We start from the raw sequence: 7,362 nt of genomic DNA on the forward strand, positions 1-7,362 counted from the left end.
GTTTCACAGCAGTAACTGACTGGCACAAGTGGTGGCTCTGGCTGGCTGGGCGCTGCGGTGCAGAGCAGCGTCTCCGGTGTTTTAGGTGCTTGGTGAACACACCCTGGAGTGTTGATGTGCAGTGTCCAGACTGTGGACAGCATGGTGCGTGTGCCTGAGTGTGTCTGTTACAGCAGATCCTAGGCTGTGTTCCGTGGACTCCTGCATCTACACACCTGTTTGTTCATCTGTCTGTCCTTCTAGCCAGTTGACTCCCCCCCCCCGCCCCCACCATGGCCTGAGCTCTTCCATGTGTAGATTTAGCAAAGGTGGGTTATGGCTGTCACATGCATTCTCAGGGAACCCACATAGCTCTCTCTCTGCTGTCACTCCCTTAACAACCCTGTGCAGGAACATTGCCCAGCAGTGCAGGGTCCCTGGTCCAGAGCTCTCATGGCTGCCTTCCTTTCACATGCCACCAGAGGCACTGCTTCACTGAGGCACCTTCAGGGGTCACACCCCTCTCTGGGATCCTTGCCAAGTGAGGTCAAGAAACATAACAAAACACACTAGGGAAATGTATGATATTTCCAGAGTTTATTGGACATAGAATTGAGGAAATAGCCCACACTGGGCCCGGGAAACTTGGGATCAGCACACGAAGAACTGGCTTGCAGCAAACACCAGGTCAGTGTGAGCCTTTCCAGCCTCAGGCCGAGGAGATACAGAAAAATCCCAGCATGCTTTGTATAGCTATGGACAAACCCTGCAGCCTTGGTCACTGGTTGGGTGATTTACTTCCTCCTTTGAGGCATCATACACACCAAAGAAGAGGGTGACCATCCAGGGTCAGGGGTCCAGAGTGGCCTGGGGAACTTTCTGACCCAGGCAGACCTGAGTAGGTGGTGAGGCCCTTTCTCCATTCTGCTGTTGGAAGTCTCTCCATTCAGTAAACTGGATATTAAAAACAAATGCACCTAATTAGAAATAAAATGTTTCCAACTGGCTTGAAATAAAATAAAATGTAATTACTAATGATATTTAAACATTGTAGATATTTTATTTTTTTTAAAAAAATCCCCTTAATTTAAAATGAAGTATGACTTTAATTTAGTTGAGAATACATTAAGGAAGGAAAGCTGCGGTTCGGCCTGGGAGGGCTTCCTGCTGCCTGGGAATGAAGATGGGGAATCGGGGATTGTCCACATAGGTAAAGCTGCACACAGCCTTCCAAGAGAGGGAGTCCAGAAGCCATCTGTTTCTCCTGGGCTCAGAAACACATCCTTAGGGACCTTTTAACAGACAGATACAACTCTTGCTTTTCTGTGACATCATGAGAACAGGCCCATGCATGTTCTGTGCCTCAGTTTCCTCCTCTGTAAATACTAATTTCTGGAGGGGCAAATGTAGTGACACACTTGAACTGAGCATCTGTGAACATGGTTGTCCCCTGAGTGGCCCGCCGCTCACTCCAGGGGCATCACCTTCACTGCTCACCACAAGAGGTCGGGGTTGGTGACCCCCAATGTGTCCTGGTGTCTCTTTCATTGCTGGGTGTATTGTAGACACCCAGTGAATACTTGGCTCCACACACAAACGATGTGGGTGACACAGCACAGGTCATTAGGGACATCTGGTCCCCTCTGAATGCTGGAGCTGTATATACACAGTAACTTGTGGTTCCTGTTTAGCTGCCTCTAAGGATGGTGATTCCCCCGTTGTAGGTCCAGAACTGATTTGTTAGGAGGACTTGGTGCTACAGGGTTCCCTCACACTTCCTTCACTATGGATCCCCTCAAGGGGTGGGGGGCTGTCTCCATCCTCTGGGTCAACCGGGAAAGGGAGAGAATCAGGAATTAATTCACACACTTGTCACCTCATATAAGAGCCCCTCATCAATGGCGGTGGCAGGGTGCCCATCCTCTTGGAACTTTGGTCTCTTAGTCTGTATCTGGGTGCTCATCCACCCTGTCCCAGAGGTTCTGCACCTACAGTTCACTGCCTGGGGTGCTGTTCTTGGATCCTCGCCATGGGTCTTAGCCTAGGTGGTCACTTTTCATGGAAGGTATCTGTGAGCACCTCCCTCCCCCCTGCCTTCTCTCTCTCTCTCTCTCTCTCTCTCTCTCTCTCTCTCTCTCTCTCTGTCTCTCTCTGTCTCTCTCTCTGTCTCTCTGTCTCTCTCTGTCTCTCTGTCTCTCTCTCTCTCTCTGTCTCTCTGTCTGTCTGTCTCTCTCTGTCTGTCTGTCTCTCTCTCTTTCTCATTTTGTTGTGTTTTTCCCCAGAACTTTCTAGGGGCTGAAATTGTATTGCCTTTTATTGTTTCCTTTTCTCCCTTCCCCTGGATGACTGCCATCACTGTCACCCCTGGGCTGGTTACAGGGGGAGGGTGGCCATGAGCTTGGAACCTCCAGCTGCAGCTGTGCCACATCTTTGCTGTGTGTCCTTGAGCAAGTTATCCGGCCTCTCTGAGCCTGTTTCCTCGCTTGTAATATGTGGATCGTGGTAGTCTCTTAGGCATGCATTTGAAACATGCCAAACCTTGATGTGACACAATGACTCGTGGGTGGGGCCCTTGTGGTTTTATGGGTGGGGGTGGATGACAGTCCCAGGCCTGTGTTCACTGGCATTTCATTGGCCTCCATGACCCAGAGCAGGTGCTCTGTGAACACGTCAGATGAACATCTGGACCCTTCATAGGAAGAAAGGGATCTGCCCACATCAAGCCTCCCACTCCACTTTGCTTTGAGGGACACCCGAGGTCACCAGGGCCAGAAGGGGCAATTTCAGCATGAAGACACTTTGGAAAGCTGTTGTCGTGGCAATGGTGTGAACCTTGGCGTTGTCACCCAGCCAGAATTCCATTTTCTCTTTGACCAAAGTTAGTAGAACAGAGCGGCTTCTTTATGCCTGTTAACTGGAATTAACTGGGTGATTCTGTGGTCAAGTAATTTGAGCCCACACCTCTCTGTCATGTGTAGCTATGTCAAAGTCCTGGGATCATCAGCAAGGGACAGCCGAGCCTTCCTAATTCTGCTTCAGTCTGCTGTGTCCCCAGGGGAGTTGACGGGAGGAGGTGTAGACCCTTGTTGCTCAAGCTTGCCGTGAGCCTGGCCAGAGAGAAGGGCTCAGATCTGGCATTGGTCAACCTAGGTGTCATCAAACACTGGACACGGGCAAGACTACACTTCAGGAGTAACTAAGTTCTCTAGTTACCTACACATTGGCAGATTGATCGATCCTCCCACCCACCGCCTCCCTTCTCCCCTCCCTCCCCTCCCTCTCTCCATTGTCCACTCATCCATCCATCCATCCATCCATCCATCCATCATCCATCCTTCCACAAACCTTCCTTCTACCTCTCCCTTACTCCCCACTCCTCCCCTCCCTCCTTCCTTCCCTCCCTCCTTCCCTCCTCCATCTATCCTTCCACTGTCTGTCCACCCACCCTCCCATCTTCTGGTGCTTATGGTCGTGCTGCCCACTCCACTGTTGATAATTCTCCAGTCAGACCAAGGACGGAACATTCTTGACACCCAAAGATCGCTCTGTCCCTCAAGTCCAACCCCTGCCTTGGCAAAGTCCGTGCAGGTGATAATGGCTACTCAGGCTCCCTGCTGTTTATGGACGGGTCAGTGGCCCTGCTTCCCCTTCTTCCCTTTCTCTCTGCCGTCCTCTCCCGTCCTTCTTTCACATTCCCTATCATCTCTGTGCTCAGCCCCCACCCATGCACAACTTGGTAAGGCTCAGGACCCCGAGGCTGGCAGGGACAGGCTCTTCACTTCATCGTCCAGGAGTCAAGGGTGATTATTAAACCAGTGTGGGACAAGGGACTGGAGGAGAAAGAAATGACGGATATATCCTGGTCTCTGTTGGAGAGACCACCAAACTTTTGTCTGTCCATTCATTCATCCATCCACCTATTCATTCATGTCTGTCCATCTGTCCTTCCATCTGTCCACCCGTCCTTCCATCTGTCCATCCATCCACCTGTCTATTCGCGTGTCTGTTCTTCTGTCCCTCCACCTGTCTATCTATTATCTATTCAACCAGGCTCCCCACCCTTTGTACCCCCTTTCCTTTTACCCAACCCCTACATGCATAACCAATTTCACTCCACAAGACAGCTGGCTGCATCCCAGCCAGGCCACATAGCCCATGCTGGAGTCCCACTTGCTTTGAGGTAAAGGAAAAAAAATCTGGCAAAATGTTGGGAATTGATGTTTGGAGAGCTCAATCCAGGACGCCGAGCGGGAAGATAGCACCTCTCTTGGCAAGAAACCCTTCAGTCTGTCAGTCCGGCTGCTGAGCGCAGGCCCTCACATCTTGCCTCCCTCAGAAGGAGGGGTGCTCAAGCTGTGGGAACTGACACCCTGGATGTGTGTGGGGGGCGTGGGAGCCACGTGGCTCTTCTGCTAGTGAGGGTGGGTTCCCCACCTATTGGGAGAGCCAGCTGGGGAGAGCGGACAGAGCTGGGGAGACACCACTGCCTCTCCCAGCTGTCAGCAGTTCAGCCTTAAGCCGTGTGTACCCCCAGATATCATGTGCTTAAGAGGGGAAACCACGCCCCCCCCCCCCCCGGCTTCACTTCCCTTCTCCAGTGCTGGTGGCAGGGTACAAGATGAAGTGTCAGGAGCCTCAAGTGAGCCCAGCTCCAGCCAGCCTAAACTGCATCCCAGACTCTGAGCAGGAGGCCCTGTGTGCAGCTGCTGGCAGCCTTGTAGAGGACAGCGCTGGTCTCCACCACAGGGTTAGTCTCAGGGGTAACAGACTGAATGGAGCAGCATTCCTACAGCTCCCCTTGTGTAGATGGAACCCCAAATCCTTCTCCTTTCAAAGGCTCTGCCAGCCCATGCTGCCTCACTGACAGTTTAGAGCTAACATCCTGGCCAGGACACCAGGCTGTCTGAATGGGACCGGCAGCTGTCAGCTGCTGCCTACGACTTGAGTCAGGGATCTTGGGAAGTACTTAACAAGTGTAGTGATCTGCCTCCTCTGTGCGGCTCTGGCCTTAAATCCCTTCACGTTCTCATGTTCTTCCCATTTCTTCCTTACTTGGGGACTCTGCTCTGTTGCCTACTGCCTCTCCAACTTCAGAAAACGCTTCCGTGGGCATTGGCACACTTCGCTGGTCTTTTGTTTTTCTAACTCAAAGACAGTTGTCTTCATGGTTGACTCTGAAGGGCATTGCAACCACGGCAACCAGTCTTTTGTCCTAGTTCACCATATCTATGGAATGTCAGCCTTGTTCCTGCCTCCAAGCCTTAGGTTCTCTCTGCTGTTGGTCCTCTGGAGAAGTTTGAACTCACCTCCTCCAGGAAGACTTCCTGGTGTTTTCTATGGGCTTAATATAATCTCCATCTCCACTTCTTGCTCACACGGCAGCCTGGTCTAATGGTGCCCACGAGAAGCACAGAAATTCCTTAGGCATGCTTATGTAGTTTACAGAACAAACTCAAAAGAATCTCCCTGGGACTAGAGAGATGGCTCTGTCGACGACCTGGGCTTGGGTCTCAGCACCAGGATACTGGCTCCGGTTCTAGGAGACGATACCTCTAACCTCCGGGGGCACTGCACTTGTGTGCATACACTCACGTAGTTAAAATAATAAAAATAAATCTTAAGGAAAGAAATCCTCTGAGTAGCTGAAGCTGAGGGTTTTTTTTTTTAAACAGGGATCTTTTGGGGCTGGAAGACTCATTAATAAAAGAATTTGAAAATGGATCCAGAAGGAAGCTTGGAGACAGTTTTTTTAAAGGTCTACATGGGGTAGGCCAGCTGTAGAGCAGGTGCTGCTGGGAGGGACAGTGGAGATACTCATGTCCTTTAAGTGAGGGTTGGAGAAATAACAAGAAGACCCAGAGAGAGAACAGGCTGAGCCCAGAGCCAAAACCCAGTCAAGAAAAGGAAAAGGCTCAGAGGGTCTGAGCTTAGAGCACACCAGAGTGCAGGCTCTGCCCCATGACACAGGGATGCACACCAGAAGAGGGGAAGCGCTTCCGTGAAGCCGAGCAGAGGAAGGAGTCAGGAAACAGGAGTGTGGGGAGTGAGAATCACCCTTGACAGGACGCTTGCACCTGCCCCTCCAGCTGATTAGCAAGAGCTTTCCTCAACATGCTCCGTTCTGCAGATGAAGCCCATGTAGGGAAGGGCTCAACATTCTGCAGATGAAGCCCATGTAGGGAAGGGCTTCTATTCTTCTCTGCTAAAGTTTTCTTCGATTAACGATTAAATGGTTAATTGTTGTGGGCTGTCTCCAGTCCCCACTGCCCTGCACAAAGGTGTGTGTGCAGAAGTGGCCAGAACCAGGGACCCAGCTCAAATGCTGGTCAGACTTGCTTAACAAATGTCTTTGGAAAAGCAAAATTACTTGCCACCAGCTCCAGCACATTGGTTTTCTTGTTTATCTAAGTCCATGCACTTTTGACCTTTTCCTACCTTATTTAAGAAGTCGGCGTCAAATTCAGTGTCTCTGAGGATCCTATTTTCTTCAGGGAGATTTCTATTTCTCGAGTTTGGGAGCAGCCTTCCTTGCTTTCAGCTTTATCACCTGTGGTCAGGGAGGAGGCTGACCTTGGCAACGTGTGTGCAGAGACTGAGGGAGACAGACAGACCCCACCTGCAGAACCAACAGGAGTGACTTAGAGTTAGGCAAACATCCCCTTTGTCCTTCCATACCTTTGAAAGGCTCACCATTTTTTCACTGCACAGAACAAGAAGTAACCTGCAAATTAGGCTCCACCAAGGTTTACGGGCGTCTCCTCCCCCTAACAGAAAGATTAAAAAAGGGGAGAGTGGAAGGGTGTGGAAGTAAGAACAGGACAGAGGACCCAATAGAAAATACGCAAAACTTTGGACAGACACGTTACCAGGAAGTGACCAGGGAAGCAGGTAACATCCTAAGCCTTCAGGGAAATGCTGAGAGGAGTGCAGCAAGCTCCCAGTACTCCCAGTGTACTCCGGCATGGCTAAAGCAGAGAAAACTGATAGCATCAAGTGTTGACAAAGAAAGCAGAGCAACTGGAACACTTAGCTAGCAGGAAGGAAAAATGGCAACAGTAGCCAATTGCTAGAACCAAAGCAAAATTTTTGAACTTTGAGAGAGCCTCGGGGTTCCATTCCTAGGTGTCTAACCTACAGGGAAATCCCCACGGTCTCCAAACACACACAGCAGTCCCTTGTGTAGGGTCCCCAGGCTAAAGCAACCTTGGGTCTACTCACTGGAGTGGAGATGTTGAGTATGGACGGCTTTCAGGAAAATCAGTCATGTAGAAATAAAAATGACCACGTCTCTGTAACCGCGGACCACCAAACCCACAAGGTGCCGGGGAAAGAGCCAGTGCTTGGCTATTAGTATTAAAGACAAGCCCATGGAAGCGGAGCCAT

At 50.7% G+C, this 7,362-nt stretch overlaps 1 long non-coding RNA gene across 1 annotated transcript; it reads right to left on the reverse strand.

Annotated features, from left to right (window-relative positions):
* Positions 1-561: 561 nt before the first annotated feature.
* Positions 562-6,584, reverse strand: LOC146895427 (uncharacterized). Its single transcript, XR_014997303.2, has 2 exons — positions 6,415-6,584; positions 562-933 (listed from the first exon to the last, which is right to left on the reverse strand). It is a non-coding gene; the product is annotated as an uncharacterized LOC146895427 (long non-coding RNA).
* Positions 6,585-7,362: the final 778 nt, after the last annotated feature.

Source organism: Myodes glareolus, chromosome 2 (assembly GCF_982192425.1).
Source record: "Myodes glareolus chromosome 2, mMyoGla1.1, whole genome shotgun sequence".
NCBI classification, from domain to species: domain Eukaryota; kingdom Metazoa; phylum Chordata; class Mammalia; order Rodentia; family Cricetidae; genus Myodes; species Myodes glareolus.